This window comes from Carettochelys insculpta, chromosome 2 (genome assembly GCF_033958435.1).
Source record: "Carettochelys insculpta isolate YL-2023 chromosome 2, ASM3395843v1, whole genome shotgun sequence".
In the NCBI taxonomy this organism is placed as follows: Eukaryota; Metazoa; Chordata; order Testudines; family Carettochelyidae; genus Carettochelys; species Carettochelys insculpta.
This window is the reverse complement of record NC_134138.1, coordinates 120,001,915-120,025,384: the sequence shown is the minus strand read 5'-3', so window position 1 is coordinate 120,025,384 and position 23,470 is coordinate 120,001,915. Positions and strand designations below refer to the sequence as shown.

Below are 23,470 nucleotides of genomic sequence, written 5' to 3'. Positions count from 1 at the left end.
GTCTGTAATTGCCAGGATCTCCTCTAGAGCCTTTTTTAAATATTGGTGTTATATTGGCCGTCTTCCAGTCATTTGGTACCAAAGTGGATTTAAAGGATAGGTTACAAACCACTGTTAATAACTCCGCAATTTCACATTTGAGTTCTTTCAGAACCCTTGGGTGAATGCCGTCCGGTCCTGGAGACTTGTTACTATTTAGCTTATCAATTAATTCCAAAACCTCCTCTAATGTCACTTCAATCTGAGTGAGTTCCTCAGATTTGTCACCTAAAAAGGCTGGCTCAGATTTAGGAACCTCTGTAACATCCTCAGCCGTGAAGACTGAAGCAAAGAAATCATTTAATTGCTCCGCAATGGCACTGTCTTCCCTGATCGCTCCTTTTATATCTTTATCATCCAAGGGCCCCACTCCTTTTTTAGCAGGCTTCCTGCTTCTAATGTATTTAAAAAACATTTTACTATCATTTTTTGAATTTTTGGCTAGCTGTTCCTCAAACTGTTTTTTGGCTTTTCTCACTACATTATGACACTTAATTTGGGAGTGTTTATGTTCCTTCCTATTTTCCTCACTAGGATTTGACTTCCACTTTTTAAAAGCTGCCCTTTTCTCTCTCACTGCCTTTTTAACATGGCTGTTAAGCCATGGTGGTTCTTTGTTAGGTCTCTTACTGTGTTTTTTTATTTGGGGTATACATTTAAGTTGGGCCTCTAGTATGGTGTCTTTAAACAGTTTCCATGCAGCTTCCAGGGATTTTAGTTTAATTACTCTACCTTTTAGTTTCTGTTTAACTAGCTTCCTCATTTTAGTGTAATTCCCCTTTTTGAAATTAAATGCCAGAGTGTTTGACCGCTGCGGTGTTCTTCCCAACACAGGAATATTAAAAGTTATTATATTGTGGTCACTATTTCCAAGCGGTCCAGTAACAGTTACCTCTTGGACCAGATCCTGCGTTCCGGTCAAGACTAGATCGAGAATCGACTCTCCCCTTGTGGGTTCCTGTACTAGCTGCTCCAAGAAGCAGTCATTTAAGGCATCAAGAAATTTAATCTCTGAATCCCGTCCTGAGGTGACATGCACCCAATCAATATGGGGATAATTGAAATCTCCTATTATTACTGTGTTTTTTATTTTGATAGCCTCTCTAATCTCCCTTATCATTTCAGCATCACTATCACTGTCCTGGTTAGGTGGTCGGTAATATATTCCTAATGCCATATTCATATTAGAGGAATGAATTGTTATCCATAATGATTCTATGGAACATTTTGATTCCTTTAGGATTTTTACTTCATTTGATTCTATATTATCCTTCACATATAGTACCACTCCGCCACCCGCACGACCTGTTCTGTCTTTCCGATATAATTTATATCCCGGTATGATAGTGTCCCACTGATGGATTTTATATGTGACAAATTTCATGATCTGAAGGAGAGAAGAGAATTTATTAAGCAATCACTGAGCTGTGTTAATGTTAGACAATATTCCCTTGTCAGAGGGTCACATTTGCCTCAACCTATGAATTTGAGATGAAAAGTTTGATTAGAGTCTAGAAGTTATTTCCAGACACTTTTTTTAACATTGTAGGGTTTTTTCTTGATGTGGCCAGCATTAAAAACTACTATACCTGAATGCACAATCAGACAGAATAATTAAAGCCATATATTCAACAAGCTGACGAAATAAAAGATAAGGAGATGCATGTTAATACATATGCAGTGGTCTTGATATGAATTCTCTGAATTATCTACACCTAACATTTCAAAGTTCTTTCTTAAGGATGTCAAGAGTAATCATCAAACTTGTGGACGAGCTCTGAAACCCTCCAATTTGGAATTCACAGCTGTAGTTCAAATCCCAACACAACATTCTGGAACTCTGTTCTAAAATATTTTTGGAAGCTGAAATGGCATTCCAGTACTACTTGTACTATCTGTGACCAGGAAAGCATTCCAACGCTCCTCCTTTTTTAACTGGAGAGCAGTTGACAAAAAGAAGTATTCTTGATCTGAAAGAAACAGAATTTTTCTTCAGGAAAGAACTGTCATTCCACAGTTGTGAGGAACAGGCTGACGAAAGCAGTGAAAGGATGATTTTTAAAAATAGAGGAAGCATGTTATCATCGTCATCATTTTAACACACCCAGGCCCGAAGAAAGCAGTTAAACGCATACTTAAGTCCATTCCTGTTCTGGAAGGTATGTGTTGCTTAACTTTAAAGCACCATCTTTTAAATGTGCTCCTAAATAGGGATGATCTTCTGGACTGAGCTCCTACTTGTAAATCTTATTAAAAAGCTAATGTGAATTTTCCAAAGAATTAGAAATGTTTATATGAATTTTATATTTAACTGAGTATTACACAGATATTGGAAAGTGGTAGATATATGTACACCATCCCCCGTAGCACTGTTATTAGCACGACAGCCACAAGAGAATAATATGGGCAGTAAGAAACCTAACTGCAAAAGTAATGCAATGCAAAAGTAACCAAATATCAAAAATAGTGAAAAGTTAATAAGTTTTTTGTCTTTGTAATTTTTATTTAGTTGGCAAGTTCATTTTTGAAATGCTAAAAAAGGCAGGGCACAACAGGCCCTATAAAATATGTGTCCATTTTATCACTTAAATTCGATTCTATGTGTGCAAGTACAGTTAAAGATAAATCACCACCAATAAGGTTGGCAATTTAAAATTCAGCCCCTCTCTCTTGAATAATTCTTTGTTGCTAAACAATCTCTCTTACGTGTCACCTGGTTTGATTTTTAGCAGGGCATCCCTTCAGTTTCAGAAGAAAATATTCATCCAAATTGTGCGCAATACCTTTGACAGATGCAGGACCAATCATGCCTCTTTGTGTGAATCCATCTTTGATTGAGCAGTCTCTCTTGCTACATTGAGATTACTCAAGTGAATATAAGGTGCAGTATCTGCTTTATCTTGCATGGGGGAAATTGAAAAACTGACTATATATTAAGCTGTCTAGGTGGGGATTAGATCACATTCACAAATGATAGGGTTAAAATCATCTTTGTGATTAGGTTTGTGCCTTCAGCAGGGTTGAACCAGGGATAATTTTTACCCAGACTACATCTTTCTCCCCAGATTATCTTTTACATCTGTAACAGAAAAAAAATCAGACTTTCAGTCCACCTAAAATGAGGAAATTTTGCATGCCCCACTGACTCCCTCTATCCACTTGTTTATGAGAAAATACTCTATTAAATGATAAACTCCTTTGGACAGCGAGCATGTCATTTTAGGTGTACGTACAGCGCTCAGCACAATGTTCCTGACAGGAGTCTTTGGGTGTTATTGTAATACAAATACTAAATAATAATAATTAGATATAAAATGAGTTTGTGTATATCTATAATTTAAATAGTGTATGGCCTGATTCTCATTTCATGCTGGTGTGAATGAAGCATAAATCCTCTGTAGTAAACAGAATTACCCCAGTGTGAGAGGACAAAAGAGCTTGATACTTATACTTGTCCAGATGACGTTTAAGCATATATCTTATCAGGAACAATAGTTCAGAATCACATAGCTACAATTTTGTGTCCTTTACCTGAAGATATTTGTATAATTTAATGTGTATCTGTAACAGGATTCTATGCATCCTCTTACATCGTCACTTTAATATAGATAGTTTTGACCTCGGTTTGACTATTGTATAGAAGGATGCCTTTTTGTCCAAGAATATTCTTCGTTTCTTTCATTGTTTTCTGTCCAATAGACTGACATTTATTTAGTTCCCGGAGTAATTGCATAGGAGAAAATGATCTACCTATATGAAGTTTTATTTTATCTCAGCCAGACTTTCTCACTCTCCTTGGATAATGAGAATGAAAGAAATTCTACCATGTTGAAAATGGCACAAGAAAGAATGAACCTAGGAGTGTATTATCAAGTTGGAGGCAGAGAGGTCAAAGAACACAACCACCTGGCTTCACTGAAAATAAAAGAGAGGGAGAAATGTATGTATGATCACAGTGCCCTATTGTGCAGAGAATTTAATGATGTTTGGCTAGCTACATTTGTTGCTGTTTAACATGGTAATGTGTATCAAAACAGGCTTAGGGTGATCTTATGGATATAATGCATAGAACATTGGGCTAACAAGTCAGGAGACAAGTTTTCTGTTCCTGGTTCTACCATTCATCTGCTGTGTGACTTCAGATAAACTTTGTACCTCTGTTCCCCCTCCCAGCTTTGTATGTCATGACTAATTAGTTTGTAAGCAGTTCAATCTCTCAGTGTATGCCTAGCACAATGGGACTTTGAGATGTGGTTATGGCTTTTAGGCACTACTGTAACACGCATAAGTAATAACAATAAATAGAGAAAATCTGGTTGGGGATTCCAGCAAAGGTGGACAAACAGATTTAGAAAAATCAGAATTTCAGCATGTAAACTTATCCACAGTCCTGAACTTTCTTAATGTTCTGAAGTATGGGGTCCTGTCCTGTCACTTGCCTTTTAGAACCAAGTAGTGATTGCTTGAACAAGCCCCTGTGCTGTCCTGTCAATCTCCTTCCTTGTTACTTGTGGCAGATATTCCCAGGAAAAAAGATTCAGTAACTTGCAGTGATAGGGTCTTGTATGTGAATTATGCAGTCCATTTCTCCAATCCAGAGATGTAGTTGTCTGCCTTTTTCCATTGCCCTGGTGTAGAGAGAGCGATTAACTCCTTTATATGGTTTGTCTGAGCGTCTCCTAGAAAATTCATACAATCATCTTGATGTTACACCTCAAAAGTAATAGCTAATATCTCTAATCTCATGGAGTCCTCCAGGCACCCTGCCAGAACCTTTACTGTCAAGCAGCCCATGCCCACTCCCACATGAACTGCTTATCTCATTGGAATATGCAATGAAAAGCTAATTGTGTCAGTGTCAGTCCAGGGACAGAATATGGCAGAACAGGGAACAGTGTTGGATTAGGATTGTTGCAGGGTTTGATGACTGTTAGGGAAATTGTGGCATCTAGCAAGGTAGGTTATCTTGCCTCAAAATGGTCTGTTAAGTAGTTGTTTGCAGTAGTAGTCCAAACCTAACTGCAGTTCAAGTGCCACTAGTTAGTTGTCTCTCCCAGATTGCCTTTGTCATTATTTTTGACTATTGTGTCATGAAAACATATTTAAAAGTAAAATGATTAATTTCTCAGGGACGCTGACTCTCAGGGGCAGATTGTTAAGATGCTGCAGATGAAGTTGAGTACACAATGCTTGTTAATTAAGGCAGAGTGAGTGATTTACAGCAAATAATTTATTCAATGAATTTGGTCTCTCTTTTCAGAATTGTCCATGAGCAGTTTATGGTTTTCTTTAATTCATTTGTTGCTTGGTGAATAGAACATACTTTGATTCTTGGTCTACTGATTGTTCACAAGCAGTTTGAAATTTCACGTCTGGTTTTTTTTTAATTTGGTATTTTCTTCTTCCTTGGTTATACAACTGACGGTTAGAATTAAGTTTCCAGTACATATATTCCATTTTACAAGTCCTGTGTTCACTTTCCATGTATGTTCTCTACTGTTCACATAGAAGTATAGTAAACACTTTTATATCCTGCATTCTATTATCCAGAACTCTCAAAATGGCTCAAAACTGCCATTTTAACCATAAGTAAATAGAGGAAAGTTTAGTTACATTTTCTGTAAGTACAGTATAGTGAAAGTAAATACAAATAAATGCAGCAAATACAGTGGAAGTTTACAGTGTACAATACTACTGTTGTTTTAAATAAAGTACTCTGCATCCGTTTTTGTTTATTTCTCAATATCCAATCTTGTCTTTCTTTAGTGTTATGCATTGCTAGGTATACCTCTCTATTATCCAGAATATTTGGCTATCCAGCAGCCTTCTGGTCCTGGGCTGCTGGATATGAAAGACTTTACTGTAGCTGCTGCGAGTGAACCTGCTTGCTAGAATATTCACTGAAAGCTAGTACTATGCAGGCACAAATGCAAACAAAGGGAATTCCTATTCTTGGTCAAGGAAATGTTTGGGAATTTATATTTATTTTTATAAGTTATTTGTCCTATTCTATTGTTAATATTAACAATACTTAGTTATTATATAGCACTTTTAATTTGTAAATGTCAAAGAGCTTTAGGGCAATATTTTTATCTCCTTATTTTCAACAGATGGGTAATATGAAACCACAGGGAGGGAAGTGATTTACTTCATGCAGGTTGTGCTGCAAATTGATGGTTGAGACAGGTTTCCCATGTCCCAGTTCAGTGTTCTGTCCCCTAGACCACACTGTTTCTGGTTATTTGATTTACACTCTACAGGTGGCAACTTCATAATCATGTAGTTATATACCTTGTTTCAAATTCTCCAGTCTCACAGTTAGAGCCGAAACTAACTGTACTGAAGACAGAGAGATAGCCGTGTTAGTCTGTATTCTGTCAAAACAAAAAAGCAATCAAGTAGCACTATAAAGACTAACAAAATAATTTATTAGGTGATGAGCTTTTGTCGGACAGACTGTCCCACGAAAGCTCATCACCTAATAAATTATTTTGTTAGTCTTTAAAGTGCTACTTGACTGCTTTTTTGTCCTGAAGACAATGGAGTTACGCCAGGGAAAACTGGTGTAAGTAAAAGGAGAATTTGGCCCTATGTGTCCCTGAATGTCTGTGTACAGTGTATCCAGGAGGAAGTGGATGAAACCACATTGCGCCCCAAGACCAGTTAAAAACTGCTGGAATTTTGCTGGCATAAAACTAGAGTAATGCAGTAGTGAATCAGGTCCAGCATGTTCAGACTCTGTTAACATCTTCATAGGAATAATAACAGAGAGGTAGCCATGTTAGTCTGTACTCCAGCAAAACAAAGCAGCAGAAATGTAGAACTTTAAAGACCAACAAAATGATTTATTTGGTGTTGAGCTTTCGTGGGACAGAGCCACTTCATCAGATGAATTTCATTTCCAGTACAGACTGACATTTATAAGTGCAGAGGACCAAAAAAAAATTTTTTTGTAATAAAAACTGACAAATCAAATAGGATTGAAGGATGGGGGTGGAGGGTATTAATTGTCCTGCCATGTGTTAATGTGTTGAATCTGAATATGTACTCTAACTCACAAATCTCTTGCTCTAATCTGTTGTTAAATTCTCTGCGTTCCAGGACACAAATTCTCAGGTCTTTAACAGAATGGCCCACTCCATTGAAGTGTTCACTGACCAGCTTATGTGTATTGAGTTTCTTGATGTCTGCTCTGTGCCCATTTATTCTTTGGCAAAGGTTTCATCCAGTCTGTCCAATGTACATAGTGGCCGGGCATTCTTGGCACATAATCACATATATAATTTTGCTAAAAGTGCACAAGAATTCTGCTTTGCTTTCTTCATAGGAAGTCACTGATTGTCACACTACACTCAAAGTATTATACAGGAGGAAGCATATTTGCTTTATTGGGTTTGCTCGCTTCATTATCAAATTTCAGTTTAAAAAGGCCATGGCACTACACAAGCTAATGCACAGCAATACTCTCTTAGCAGGTGCATCACATTTCAGTAATAGCTTTGTGGAGTGTTTATTCACGTGCCAGATTTATTTATTAGGTGCTGGATTCAAAGGATTTCCCCACAGGATATCCAGAGATTAGTGTGCAATAGAAATATTCTTTGAACAATTGCATCCTCTAATCAGCATTAATTTCTGTAATTCTAGCATCACTGTGTCTCTGAAATGGGTCAGTTGATGTTTCCATTAGCCTTTTTTCAGGTCACATATCAATTGTTTTATATCCTAGTAGGATTAAGTTTGGCTATCTATCTGTCAGCTTGGGTACATGTGCTCTTTCCCTACCCTGGTGCATCTAATTAGAGCCGGTCACAAACTTTCAGATGGAATGATTTTTCATTGGAAAATGCCATTTCTTCAAAATCAAAATGTTTTGTGAGGATAATGTAGAATTGAACTACATTTCCAAAAAAAGTGTGGGGGGGAAGTACTTAAATGAAATGTGCCGTATCAAGTAAATGCAACTGAATGTTTTGATACTGTTAGTTTTGTAATGTGTACAAATGTAATCCAATTTCTGAAAGTCAAAATTGTTTTGAAATACCTTGTGTCCATCAAAATATTCCAATTAACCTAAAGTTAATACTTTGTTTGGGAATGTTTTATAGGAATATTCAGTGTTTTGCTGTTTTTGCTTTGTTTGTTATTTTCATTTGGAACCAAACCAAATTTTGAAATATTGCTCTTTGCCAAGGGAACAGACACTGAATTTTGAATGTCTGATCTGAATTGTATGATTTGAATGACATTAGAAATGAAGGTTTTCTTTTGGTTAGGCTGCTTCAGTGACTCAATCCTTTTGTTATTGGCCCTTTCTGATCTATAGAATTTGCTAGACTAAGTTTTCAAATGTGGCTAGTTATTTTAAGTAACTCCATTTTTTGGAAGCCCGATCCTTACATGTGTATAGGTTTTCAAAGTATAAAGTACCCAGTCTCTGAAAATCAGGCCCCATTTACAATTTCCCAAACTGGCCAAGACTCCGCTATGATGCCTCTATGAGCTCCATGCCAGTCCCAAGCCTTGATGAAGGAGGAGGGTTAGTGAGATGCGTGTCAATGTACTGACCATCAAACACCAATACAAATGAAATCTGATGCCAGTACAACTAAATGATAAGAGATGTCAGCTTGGACATTGCCTGGAGAAACAAGGTTCACGATACCAATCGAGCGATTGGGGTTGGATCAATAAGTTGACTACCAAAAGAAAATTACAACTAGCACATGCGCTATCCATTGGAACATAAAACGTCTGAGCACTGTGGGCAACTGGAAAATTAGAGCTGCTTCAGAAGGAGATGGAGAGATACCAAGGCGATATACTTAGACTGGCAGAGATGAGCTGGATAGGATCAGGAGAGATATGCAGTTGCGAAGTCATTTGGTCAGGAAACGGAACTAAGCATGAAGCAGGAGTTTGATTCCTTCTTAGCAAAACAGCAAGAAGAGCATTATTAGGATACAAACGGGTGAGTGCAAGAATGACGGTAGCGAGATTCAAAGAAAAACCGTTCAACATCTCAGTCATTCAGGTGTATGCACCCACATTGGACAGTACAAAGGAAGAGATTGGGCTATTCTATAAAGACTTGCAAAGACAGTGGAGGAGATACCGAAGAAAGATGTGTTGATTTTCAGAGGAGATTGGAATGTGAAGGTTGGAACAGATAACGAAGGTTGGGAGAGAGTCATGGGATGGTTTGAATATGGAGAAAGAAACAAATGAGGTGAGAAACTGCTAGAGTTTGCTACAGCGCATGAAGTAGTGATCTGCAACACAAGACTCCAACAAAAGGACTGTAGGAAGTGGACATGGCGATTGAATGATGGGAAGTCCAAGAACATGATAGATATGATTTTGATAAGAAGAAGATGGATAACATCAGTACAGCAGTGCTGAACTCTCCAAGGAGCAGATATAGACTAAGACCACAGTCTGTTGAGCATAAACATCAAGATAAAACTCAAAAGAAAATGTAAGACACAGTTTAAGAAAAGAAGAGACGTGGCGAGGCTATGTGAGGAAAGAACAGGGAATGCGTACAGAGCAGCGCTGGAAGAGAAGATTAAAAATATCGCCACGGAGAAAGACCTAGATAAGAGAGTCGCAGGGATAGCCATCGCTATAGAAGAGGCAATTGAGCAGACTGTTCCAGAAGAAGAAAAATCAATAAGAAGTGGATTACCCAGGAGACAATTAAGTTGTTTCAAGAGAAGAGAGCGTTGAGATCAGAAGAGATGTTTTTGAGATGGCAGAACAGCAATATAGGGTGAAATGCAATGAGGTAAGGAAACTAGCCAGAAAGGATAAGGAGGAATGTTAGAGGAGCAATGTAAAGATATAGAGAGGTATTATGGCGAATGTAAGCACAGGGAGATGTATAAAACAATTAGGAATATTAATAGGAAATGGCAACCAAAGCAGATGGTGATCAAAGATGAGAACGAAGAAGTGCTCATGAACAGGGAAAAGATTGTGCAATGATGGACGAGATATTGCACCGATCTATACAAAACACAGTTGGACCTGAGTGTCTCAGAGAGACTGATGGAAGAACTGAAAGAGATATCTCCCGCAAGCATCAAAATCAAGGCTGATATTTTGAAGGAGGAAGTAGAAAAACTAGTGGAACAACTAAAGAACAACAAGAGCCCTGGAAATGATAAGATCACAGGAGAGATGATCAAATATGGTGGAGAAAACATGATTCAGGAAATACACCGACTATGTAATATAGCATGGAAAGAAGGGAAGACATGTAAGGAATGGACAAGATCTGTGCTAGTGACAATACCCAAGAAAGGAAGTACATTGGAGTGCAAGAACTACAGAACGGTTGCCCTGATGAGTCATTTAGGCAAGGTGCTGATGATGATACTGACTAAGAGACTAAGATAGCAGATATAAGAACATACAGGTGACGAGCACGTGGGGTTCAGAAAAGATAGAAGTACCATACAGCAGATATTGGCACTAAGACTGATAGTGGAAAAAGCTCGATGAAAGAACAAGAACACGTACGCTTTCTTCATTGATTTTCAAAAGGCATTTGACAGCATAGATCAGAAAGTGACTTGGGTGGCGTTGGAGTCATACAGAGTGGGTAGCAGACTGATATGGATGTTGAAGGATATCAATGACAATGTGGAGGCAGCAGTGAGAACATGCGGGGAGTTGGGAAGGTGGTTTAAAATAAATAGAGGTATGAGACAAGGAGATCTAATATTGCCAAGTATCTTCATCGCACATCTGGAGAGAGCGATGGACAAGATCAAGGAAGAGGTAGAAGGCGTATCTGTGCACAGGAAAAGAATTAACAACTTGAGGTTCGCAGATTATATATTATCATTGAGGAAGATGAAGAGAAGGTAGCGAAAATGGTTTAGGTGTTAAATGAAGAAGGGAAGTGGTACGAACTGATTATGAACATTGTTAAAACAAAAACAGTGGTATATGGAGATAAGGAAATAGGAAGGAAGATCATTGTCAATGGTATTGAACTAGAAAATGAAAAGAAGTTCACATATCTGGGGAGCAATATAACATATGATCTAGACTGTAAGAAGGAAATAGCGACTAGAATAGCAAAAGCAAGAGCAAGTTTGAAGGTGGTGGATAAGATCTGGAAAAGCAAAAGCAATTATCTTAAGAATGAAGCTGAGTGTCTTGAAAACATGTATTCAGCAGCATGTTGTATGGATGTGAGTCATGGGTGATAATGAAAGATTCGAAAAAAAGAATATTGGCGTTGGAAAGGAGTTGTTATAGAAAGATTCTGAGAATAGGATGGATGCAGAAGGTCACCAGTGAGGAATTATATAGCAAGATACAGTCAAAAGAGAACCTGCTGCAGAAGGTTATAAAACAGAAGCTACAACTATTTGAGCATATTTGCAGAATGAATGACAAACAAAAAATCAAGACTCTGGTATTCGCCATAATGGATGGTTTGAATAGGAGAGGCAGACCCCACAGGGAATGGATAGATGATATAGTAGATTGGTGCGGAGCTAGTCTACAGAAACTAAGCCACTCCGCACTGGGCAGAGAAAGATGCCAAACACGGAGGCCAACAGCCACAATGGCCCTGTGGCAAGTTGCAGGGGGAGAGTCTGGCTCCATGCGCCCAGATGGGGTGGGGCAGAAGGAGTGGGGCCAAGGGCTGTCTGCCCTGAGCACTGCCCCTGTGATGCTGGGGTTCCCCCCAGCCCTCAGAGCAGTGCAAAGTGGCGCTGCAGCGGCAATTCAAAGGGGATGGGGCTCTGGCCACTGCTGCTCCCACAGTAGCGGGAGCCAGGAGTTCCAGGTCCCTTTGAAGTAATTGCCACCCTGTCAGCCCTGTTGCCAAACTGGCAGAAACTGGAAAAAAAACATTAACAACATTTCCTTGCTAGTAGAAGCTACTTCCCAGGCTCTCCTCACAGCAGAGTTTCTAACTGTGTTCATGTAATACTGAGCAGAACTGGAGAGACAGAGAGAGAGAGGATCATGTTTCAAAAGGGACCTCCTTTGTGACAGCAGGGGCTTCAGAGTGCAAGCTTGCCCGGGCTGATACCAGACAGCCACAGACCTGTGTGCCTGCTTAACAAAGAGCCCTTTCCAGCTCTGCCTGCCCACCCACAGCACTTGTTGCTAACTAAGCAAGCCGTTTGTAGCCATGTGGAGGTAAGCCATTTCTCCACTGCGTTCAGCTGTAACGCTGTTTGAAAACAGCTTTGAATGTGGTCATGGGGCCTAGGGTGAATAGGGTCAAAAGGCAATGAGTGAAAAGAGAGCGACAGATGAGACACTTGTTACATCCTCCCGGACTTGGCCAAATCATGTTTAAAAAATGTGCTTTGACCTCAGCTTCTACCCATGTTGGAAGCTGTTTTGGCCACAGTGAAATTTAAGCTGTGAGTCAGTATTGTTAAATTTAGTTCTTTTGCCATAGAGACAGAGCCTCGAGCAGCAACAACACAAACTTCAAAAGGGGCGATAGGCAACCAGAATCAGTCTGCCTACTGGAAAAGGCAGCCTGAATCTCTGATTGTTGTGCATTTCCTTTTGGTTGGCAGTATTGATATCCATTATAAATAGGCAGTGTATTGCATACCTTAATCGGATAGAAACCCCTCTCTGAGCTTTTTCCTTTGTGGCACGTTTTGAAAGTCACCCATTAAGTGCTTGGCTGGCTGAGATGTGGATGAGTTCCCAAAACTATTACCAAATAATGAACTGCCAACCTAAAAGATAATGAATTGAGTCACTTTTTTGTGTTAATGGTAATTTAAATACAGATGGCCTAAGCTGTAGAATTTTGATCCAGCTTTAAAGCCCTCCTGCTCCAGGTTCTGAAATGTGTGGACCAAGGATTATGATTTGGCCTGTTTTAGGGCTAGATGCCAGCTGTGTATTTTACATTTGAATTCACGTTTGAATTTCAAAGAGACTTTAAAAGTTCACGGATGTTCTGACATGTATACTTGATTCATGGCTTTTTCTAGAAAAGTATATTTGTAATGCTGTTGTGGCCATGTTGCCCCCAGGATAGTAGAGACAAGGTGGGTGAAGTAATATCTGTTTTGGACCAACTTTTGTTGGTGGAAAACAAGCTTCCAAGCTACAAAGAGCTCTTCTTCAGACAAGTACCAAAGGAGATTAGAATGTTGTTCGTTGTTGGCCTTTGGAATAAACAAACAGAACTACACTGCCATCTTGTGTCTTCCTGGAGTGCAGCTGCTTCAGAGCAGCGTGATTTTGTAGGGGTGAACCAAACCTGAATTATAATTAAAACAAATGTCTGATTTCCCTATGTTTGGGTCTATTCAAGTGCCTAGAAACTTGCAGACCAGTCACGACCGGCGCATTTCTTGACTCCGTCAGATCATGTGCTCTGAAAATGGGTCACGTGGGTTAGCAACAGGCAGCAGCCAGTTAGAAGAGATGCTGTCGGCGGCTCTCACAGAGCATGCTTCAGGACATTTTTCCAGAAGAGCTCTGGAGTGGAAACATCTCTGTGTAGGACCTCTTAACAGAAGAGACTAAAGAAAAGCCAGAAAGTACTGCTGCTTCCTTTCAGGAACTGTTTAAAAACAATTGGCTCTCTGACCAAAGAAGCCACTGTGAGGAAAGAGGCTTTTTTTAAAATGACAGAAACTTTTTAATCAAGTTGGACCGAACATGAAGGCTTGTGTGGGAGGAATCACAAGAGAGGGGAAACTGGGCAGGGAAAGAGAAGGTAGATGGCTGTTAAAGCATATGTCAGAACTGCATATGACTTTTGCCTAGGAGCAGAGTTGACCTGCACAAAATGTTTTAGCTCCTAGCCCGTAACAGCAGCATCATGCTGCTTCATCCTTTTTATGGCAGAATCCCAAAATGACAACTTTCACTTTGTTAGAGAGGAAGAGATGAAAAAAGAATAATAATTAATATTATTCGAATAGTAATTAGTATATTAATATTATAACATTAATGTCAAATATATAATACATATTATTAATATCATAATATTAATATAATTAATCATAAAGTTGTTGAGTCCAGATTGTTCAGTATTATTTTTCAGGGAAAAGTGATGGTGAAAGGGTAATGACTCAGCTGTGTGCTCCCTCTGAATTAACTGGGTTCTCCTTCAAAGCCTCAGAAAATGAAATCAACAGAGTTCTATAAACATTACTTTGAAAACTGTATAAATGAATAGATATTAGACATTTTCTATATGTTATTTGTGATATCCTATAGAATTCTTCACCGGAGATAAATTCTCTATTCAAACCTATAGAATGGTTGTAAGTTGTTACATCCTTTAGGACTTGTCCATGAGGGTAACCTATGATAAAGAAAAAGCAGTGGGGGGTGGAGGGAGAGACTCAAAGGGTGAGACCAAGAGCTTACTACCCTGAATATGGGGAGGCATGAAGTGGCACATTGCCAGTTTTTCAGGCATAAGGGGCTGGTGACAGAGGGGCTTTTTGTCAGCAGGGTTACAGCCACATGGCCTCTTTACTGTCGGCACCCACCTCTGCCAAGAGCTAGATCTCATGCTGCTATGCTAATGAGTGGTGGGACCAAGCTAATGAGCAGCCATTTGCAATTGTGAGGCTCCTCATTAGCATGGAGCTGCCAGGAGATCAGCTCTGTGTAGAGCCAGCCTTAGAGTATTTTTAGGTAAAAATGTCAAGTTTCTCTTCACAACCATAAGGACTAATTTAAATAAAAAGATGAACAAAAACAGACGAGATTCTCATGTATATATGTTTCTAACCATCTCAAGAGTCATGATAGTATCATGAGAGTTGGCAACCCTCTCATTCCAAGAGAGGGAGTTGCTATGGATTCAGAAGTAATGTAATAGTAGTAGTAAGCCCCGTCCACTCCTACATCTTGGAGCATAGGTCATTGAATGCCATTTACCAGTGTCCCCTGTCCTGGGCGACCTTTTCTAGTTCTGACCAGATATATCCTGTCTTTTTAGTGTCTGCTTTCAGGTCTCTATGCCAGGTGTTTTTTGTTTGCCCTCTTTTCCTTTTTCCTCTTGGATTCCAATTTAAGGCTTGCCTTGTGATGGTGGTTGTTGGTTTTCTAAGGGTATGTCCAATCCATTGCCATCTTCTGTGCCTGATTTCTTCTTTGGCAGGAAGCTGGTGAGTCAGTTGCCACAGATTTTGGTTATTGACGATGTATGGCCAGTGGATCTGAAGCATTTTAAGGAGGCAGTTAATCATAAACATCTGGATTTTCTGGACAGTCCTCTTGGTTGTTCTTCAAGTTTCTGCTCCATACAATAGGACTGATTTGACATTGGAATTGAATAACCTGATCTCAGTCTGAGTTCTGATCTGCTTAGAATTCCAGATGTTTTTCATGAGAAGAAAACCCATTTCTGTCCCAATCCTCACTCTCACATCAGCATCATTGGCCCCCCTCTTTATCAATGATGTGGCCCAGGTATGTGAAGACCTCAACTTTTTCCAGTGCCCTGCTGCCAAGTATGACTGGCTCTATGCTACTGATGTTAATTTACAAGATCTTAGTTTTTCCCTTGTGGTTGTTCAAACCAACTGTAGCTGAGATGTCAGCACTGTCTGACGTCTTCTTTTGCATCTGTCAGTAGCTGTGGGACAGAAGTGCCAGATCGTCAGCACAGTCCAGGTCATCCAGCTGGATTCAGGGTGTCCACTGGATTCCATTTCTTTTTGCTGCTGTTGTCATCTTTGTGACCCAGTCTGTCACCAGGAGAAAGAGGAATTGTGACAACAAGCAGCCTTATTGGACTCCAGACTTCAGTTTCAAGCTCCTTGTGAACTGCCCCCCATGGTAAATTTTGCAGGTCGTTCCTTCACAAGAGTTCTTAATGAGGCTTGTTAACTTGGTTGGTATGCTGTAATACCAGAGCAGCTGCCAGAGGGTTTCCTTGTGTACGCTGTTGAAGGCTGTCTCGACAAGGAGCAATCTGTAGAATGGAATTCACCTCTTTACATGAACTTCATTGACTACAGTGAAGCCTTCAGAGGTGATGGCCTGGGAGTAATAGTCATTTGGCCTGGGCTACACTAGAGATAAAAGCTGATCTCAGATATGCAGTTCTAGCCATGCCATTAGGGTAGCTAAAATTGATGTATCAGGATCATCTTTGTTTGCTGGTGTAGATCAGGGCTCTTCAGGCTTATGCCAATGTCCCTTGCTCCATGTGGCAGCATGGAGTACTAGGGTTGACAGCCAAGCCCAGGGAGATTGATTGATTTTCACGCCTTTGACACGAACTCCAGTGGATCGGTCTCAGCATGTTTAACCCGCAGTAAGTATAGGCATACCCTTATTTTATTTATTCAGAATTTTAACAGGAAAAGAAGAGTCTCTATCCAAAGCTCTACATGATTTTAATGTAATTTTAAAGCTACAGTAGCATGAAGTAAGCAGTTCACCTGAAAACAACCAACTGGTGGCACAAAATTAGCCTGGGTGAGTACATAATCATGTCTCAAATGATGTGGACATAACAGAGAATTCGATAAGACAGAAAAACTTCCAGGGAAATTTGCCTGACCCTGTAATTCTTAACTTTTTGGCAACAAGGCACTAGTTACAAAATTAGCCTGAGATAATCCATATGTTAAATCTAAATAAGAAGATTCAGTGTTTATAATTAAATATTGTTTGATATTGGAGCTATCCATGAATTGGATATTTCATGCTTTCATGATGACATGAAAGTGAGCCACTTACAATTAAATATTCTTATAATTAAATATTTGCTCCCATATAGTCAACTGTCAAGAAATATATGGAACCAACCACAGAATGCGTGGTTTTCAAGCTTATATCTGTAGTGAAAGTGGGTATCACTTAATGATATAATGAAGTGGAAATTTCAGAACATAAAATCTATATTGTAACATGGTCTATACAGTGACATATTCATATGCCCTTTTGAAATGCCTAATAACAGGCTAATATTGTGGGTAAAAAGTGGCAGAAACCTTCTTATATATCCTTTATTTCAGTGGGGTGGGGGCTTGAAGAGGAAGACAGTTATGTTTTGCTCACTGTGTATTTTGCCCTAGGAACATCAAAAATATGAACATGATCATACAGCCCTTTCCTAGATAAGTAGCTGTGCCTCACACAAATAGCTGCATTGACATCATCAGTTGTATGTGAGTAAGGACTGCATGACTGTGCTTTTTAAGCCCCAGATCAGGAAAAGGAGAGCATCTCATGTGTGCTGAAGTCCTGCAGAAGTAAAGAAGACTGAAACACACCTTTAAATTCTTTACTGAATCTTGGCCTTGATGTGGTTTTACTACCTTTGTTGTTCAAATGAGGATTTCAGCTATATGTAACCCGTATACATAGGGATATGGTTCACTGTCCCATGTAAAGGCGCACTTACAGAGGGAAAGAATAAGGGCTTGTCTACATTGTTTTCCTTTCCCTCTCTTTCAAGGTTGAAAAGGAATGTGTGTGAATAAAGCACAACTATTATTGGCTCAACTTCTTTTGCAGTGCTGTGGCTGTAAATGAGAACGCTCCCGTTCCCAATGCTGAGAGTGTGTGAATGTGATTTTTCTGACACTACTTATTTAGATGTTAGAACATCGAAATAGATAACATTGAAGAAAAACCTGCCGCTTAAACATAGCCTGAGTCTCCTCCACAACGGTGGCTGAGAGCCAGCTGGCTTTTAGCTTAAACTGTAGTGAGACATGCAGAGGTCCCAGATTGGAGTCCACCTGTGGGCAGTTACATACAGTCAAGCACCTTCTTTTATGATTATATGATCTTCTAAAGAGAAAACTAAAATTCCTGGTGTGGTGTCCTGCCTGCCCTCAGTTGATGCACAGAGCCTCTTCCCCTCAACCCTGTTCAATTGGTCACACAAATTACGTTACTATACATTTTATATGACTTGCTGAAGACTGTATGGATTTCATTCAGGAGTCTTTAGCCTTAGATTTATTCAGTCAAATCCAGACCTAGGGTGAAATCCTAGCCACATGGAGACAGCAGTGCTGACAGCCGCTGCGGGTCCAAGGGCAAGGTGGGGAGCAGGGGGCTGGCTCTGGGCTCCAGAAGGGGTGGGGCCAAGGGCAGTCTCACAGCCAGGAGGAGTCATTCCACTTCCCACTGCCACCAGTGAGTGCTGAGGCTGGGCTGACCCTTGCTGCCAGCACCAGACCCCTCGCTATTACCCCAGGCCACTTCACTCCAGGGAGGGGCGAAGCAGGGACAGAGCTCAGGGGATGGCATGGAGCATGGGTGGGATTGGGACATCACCACGTACGCAGTATACAGCTGCCTAGGGCACCACAGAAAGTGGGGTAATTTGGAGCCTCAAATTTTATGGTGCCCTAGGTGGCTGTGTAGTTTGCATATTGGCGGGGATGGCCTTGCTCCTCTCCTCCAGAGAATACGTTCCACATTTCTATTTTTTTCCAACAAGAAATCTTCCAAAAATCTGCACTCATTCTGGCTGTCCTAAGTTACACCCACCCCGGGCCAACAATTCCGTTTCCATTTGAAAAGGTGACTGAACACAGTGTGCCAAACAAAGTGGAGTGCCTTGTGCAATAATATTATCACTTCTTTTGATTTATATTCTATTTCCTGATTCACCCCAGCCTCCAATTTGCCTTTTGTGCTTGAGCCATTCACTGGCCTAATGATTTGAAAGGTTTTTACTAAAATAACCCCTAGAGTAAATTCCTTTTCTGGTCAGTTCATTCTGAATTACTGTTCCACTTAAAATGTGCTCTCTCTGTCTTGGTTCATTGCCTCGAGATTTATTATGTAACATTTGCCTTATTTAAATTACATTTTCTATTTACTGGCCCACTTACTTAAAATCAGCTGCATTGGTTGCTCATTATTCGGTCTCTCTCCAATTCTGGTACCATCAACTAATGCTAATAGTTTACATCTGATATTCTCATCAAAATCGCTGAAATGTGTCAGTAACAATTCAGTGCATTTAAAAGAGAGAGTTCAGATTTTAGAAATCTCACATGGTCACCAGAAATAAGGCCAAGGGGTCCTTTGTTTTTGCCTTTTTATGTGGAAAACAGTCTTTTGATGTTCATAAGGACACTTTTAATTAACAAATGTGAAAAGTGCTTTCAAAAAATATTGTAATCATGCATGTAAATTTTTATGATTGTCTCTATGGCTGCATCTACACGTGCACGCTACTTCGAAGTAGCGGCACCAACTTCGACGTTAGGCGGCGAGACGTCGAAGTCGCTAACCTCATGAGGAGATAGGAATAGCGCCCTACTTCGACGTTCAACGTCGAAGTAGGGACCGTGTAGACGATCCGCGTCCCGCAACGTCGAAATTGCCGGGTCCTCCGTGGCGGCCATCAGCTGGGAGGTTGAGAGATGCTCTCTCTCCAGCCCCTGCGGGGCTCTATGGTCACCGTGGGCAGCAGCCCTTAGCCCAGGGCTTCTGGCTGCTTCTGCGGCAGCTGGGGATCTATGCTGCAGGCACAGGGTCTGCAACCAGTTGTCAGCTCTGTGGATCTTGTGTTGTTTAGTGCAACTGTGTCTGGGAGGGGCCCTTTAAGGGAGCGGCTTGCTGTTGAGTCTGCCCTGTGACCCTGTCTGCAGCTGTGCCTGGCATCCCTATTTCGATGTGTGCTACTTTGACGTGTAGACGTTCCCTCGCTGCGCCTATTTCGATGTTGGGCTGAGCAACGTTGAAGTTGAACATCGACGTTGCCGGCCCTGGAGGACGTGTAGACGTTATTCATCGAAATAGACTATTTCGATGTTGGCTGCACGTGTAGACGTAGCCTATGTGTTTTAATGTGCTTATTATCCTTGATTCTTTTTGCCTAGAGGGTATCCAAATGAACAGAATGGCTTTAATGGATTATCCTTTGTGCATCTGTAAGTTATCTGCCTGTTCTAAAATCCCCTCCCCCCGAAAAAGGATTTTTTAAAATGTGAATAGACAACAGAATGTTTCCAAATCCAAATGACTCTGTCTCTCTGCTTCCCACAAGTGTGGCATGGAAATCTTGGGGAGCCTGGGACAAATTGTGAAACTGAGCTCCCCACACTTTGCCATGTCCCCCCACCCTCCTACCAGCCTTTCCTGAATGAAAACAAAACAAAAACAAAAATAATTGAAGATTCAAGACATTTAAGAAATAATAATAAAACTAGGCATGCAGAACAATGAGGGGAGGTGGCCACATTGTAATGCCATTAGGTTTGGGGGTCCCTGCAAATGAGATTCTGGGGCAAACAGCCGCCAGGTGGGCCTGCATCTCAGTGTCAGACCTGAATAAGTGCTAGTTCATGCTGTGCTTATAACAGACTGATAGTGCTCCTTAGACGTGACACTTTAAGTCAAGGGTGAGGAAACTTTTTGGGTCAGGGCCACTGACCTACAGAAAAATCAGTCAGTGGGCCACATAAAAGTGAGAAGCATAAATAAATAAATAAATAAATAAATAATGTGCCCCCCAACCCACAAAACCCTCACTGATGCGGCCCCTGACTAAGACAGCTCACTCCCCTCACGCTCCAGCACCAAGGGCAGGGGGTGAAAGAAGCGAGAACTGTGGTTCAGGGCTTTCCCAGGCCAAATTAACTATTCTGGGGACCCAGAGTGTGACCACAAATGGTAGGGTTTCAGGAATCAGTGGGGGGGGGGTCTGGGTGGGAGGGTGTGTGCAGGAGTGGGCTGGGGGCAGAGGTGAGGGGATCAGGGCAGGCAGGAGGGGGAGGGTCTGGGTGGGAGGGATGGTACAGGAGCTGTTGAGGGTGGGGGTCCAGGCAGGAGCAGGCTGGGTGGGGGGTTAGTATGATGGGGTTGCCACAGCTGCCCCATGCGGGGGGAAAGGCAGTGTGGAGAAACATCCCTCGCGAAGCCTCTCTTGGGCTCCGCCCTCCCTTAGCTCTGATTGGCCGGAATTCCAATCAGAGCAGTGGAGGGGCAGTGCCTGCAGGAGATAGAGAGAAAAGCCTCTCCAGGGAGCCATGAGGTGCTGTTCCCCCAGTGAGGGGAGGGGGAGCAGGAGTGATGGCAGCAGCGGCACAGGAAAGAGCAACACTGCAGCTGCTGCTTCCTGCTCCCGCCAGGCAGAGCCAGTGGTTTGGATCCAACCCTATCTTGCCTGATCATTTCTGCAAGGCTCGGGGCTCCCCACCCTCTGCCCCCCTGTGGGTCAGATGCTGGGGAGTGGAGCTCCGAGCCTCCAGGGCCAGATCCAGACAAGTCACAGTTCAGATCCAGACTGCAGGTTAGGGGCCTGAGGCTCCACCCTCAGCCACTGGCCATGGTTCCATTTTTGTCCTGGGGCCAAAGCTGTGGGGAAGGAGCAGGAGCGGAGTTGCAGCTGGCCATGGGCATGGCTGCTGTTCTTCCAATGCTGCCCTCACTCCCAGTCTCAGCTCCTGACAGTAGCCCTGCTCCGATCCCCAGACCCACCCTCAACTGAGACCCCGGCTTTGGCCCCTTTACCCTTCTTCATGTCTTCCCCACCTTCCCCTCAAGTCACTGCCCATCCCTGGCTCCAGGGGAAGCAGGGGGTGCAGGCAGGTATGGGTGGGGGTGGGCAATGATTCTCAAAAAATTGGAAATTGCTGCCTTAAACTGTCTATATAGCTCTGGCCTGTCTGATCTATGTGCTCCTCGATCAAAGCCCCATGTGTTGAAGTGGTGGAACACATTCTAGTTTAACCCTAAAATTCCCTAAAGATATTTTTTCAGAATCAGAAAACATTGTATTCCATGAGGTTCACTATTATGCAAGAATTTGCCTTGGATGCTGAGTCTGAGTAAAGGAGATACTTTAGTAATAGTTATAAATCTATTTTCTTACATCTGAGCAAACAGGCTGTATAGCAGGTGTCAGCAATCTTTCCAAGGCGAAGTGACAAAATTTGACCTTCTGATTTTTATGTACAGTTCGAGTGCCAGTGATCGTGTTTAAAGTCACTAATAGTCCTACTTGCAACAGCTTCATTAATTAAATAATAATTTATTTATAAATTAATGAAGTTGCAGAGCTTTACCATTTATGTGATGGTTGGTAGCATTAACTGGTCTTTTGTTAATCCACAGGTGGCAGCTTTGAGCAAGTTCCGAGCAGAATGGCAGAGGAGGTGTGGGACTGTGCTCCCACATTGCATGCTAATGAAAATTGGCTTGTGTGCCAGTCTTGGCACCCATGCCAGGAGTTGCTAACCCCTGCTCTAGAATCGGTAAACAAATAACAAGGAATTTGCAATAAGGAAAATGCCAAAGCAACTAGATGCCACACAGCAGTCAAATGCAGAAAAGCTCCTTTTCTGTTGTAGGTACTTATTTATATGGTGCACATCACCTTTTTACCTGAATGCCTCAGAAGTATTAATATATCGGTTCTTAAAACACACCCATGAAGTAGGGAAGCCGTATCTTTCTCATTTTGCACAAAGGGAGCTAAGCGCATATTAAGAATCAGGGGAATGAAGTGTAAATATCAAATATGTGGAGTGTGTATCCTTGCTCAATTCATGCAGACATAATAGTGATTCCAGTAAATGACAGAAAAATTTAATGGCAATTATTAATGTTATGATTTCTTGCAGACATACCTGTTATGATGATAGCCTGAGATAATCCAGGTATTAAATCTAAATAATAAGATCCTATATTAATAATTCAGTACAGTTTAATATTGGAGCTAGCCATGAATTGGACGATTATATTTTAATGATGGTATAAAAGAGAACTTATTTTAATTTAACACTATTTCCATATAACTGTCACTCAGAAATATGCTACCCTTCTTTTTAATCCATATTCACCATGTTTTATTCCTGATAAAGCTGGTCAGAAAAAATATGAACAAATCATATTCCTCAGGAATATGTGGTTCCCTGAAAATCAAAAAGACTTAAAGAAATGATGTTGACTTTACTGGAATTTTATTATGGAAGAAATGAGGGAGAAAAAACTCTGAAAATGTTGAAAAATATTATTTTGATTTTATTTCTTTGTTTTGAAACAATTGTTTCTAATTTTTTATTTCATGTTGTATATGACTTATAATACACATTTAAAAAAATCAGATTAACCATTTTGAATATGTCAAAACAATACTTCAGTGAACCTGAAGCTAAATCTTTTCAGAATTACCCATTCTGAAGACTTTCTACATTTTCAGTTTTCATTCTGGTTAGGAAAGAATCCAGATTTCAAAAACCCTTTGCAAAACAGAATTTCCAGCCTTCAAACACCACTAATTTCTCTCTTCATTGCTGAACTCTACTGTGACTTCAGGTTAGTCTTGCTACTGTTCTGTGCCTGTTTCCCCATCTGTAACATGAGGATTGTAATATTGACTCATCTTTGTAAAGATCAGTGAGATCTATCTATAAAGGCCCTGATTCTTACTGTATATATATTCTAATATTATGGTCATCATGGGCAGAGATAGTTATAAGCCAGG

At 40.8% G+C, this 23,470-nt stretch overlaps 1 protein-coding gene across 16 annotated transcripts in view; it reads left to right on the top strand.

The window, feature by feature from the left end:
- Positions 1-1,965: 1,965 nt before the first annotated feature.
- RNF182 (ring finger protein 182) overlaps positions 1,966-23,470 on the top strand; it is a 137,861-nt gene continuing 116,356 nt past the window's right edge. For 12 of the 16 annotated variants that reach the window (XM_074987627.1, XM_074987633.1, XM_074987629.1 and 9 more), the window contains exons 1-2: positions 1,966-2,198; positions 2,769-2,920. The gene's annotated coding sequence lies outside the window, so the exon portion shown is untranslated. Of the gene's footprint in view, positions 2,199-2,768; positions 2,921-3,815; positions 3,980-4,968; positions 4,996-23,470 lie in introns of those variants that run through there. The other 4 variants (XM_074987624.1, XM_074987618.1, XM_074987621.1 and 1 more) reach the window with 3 other exon arrangements.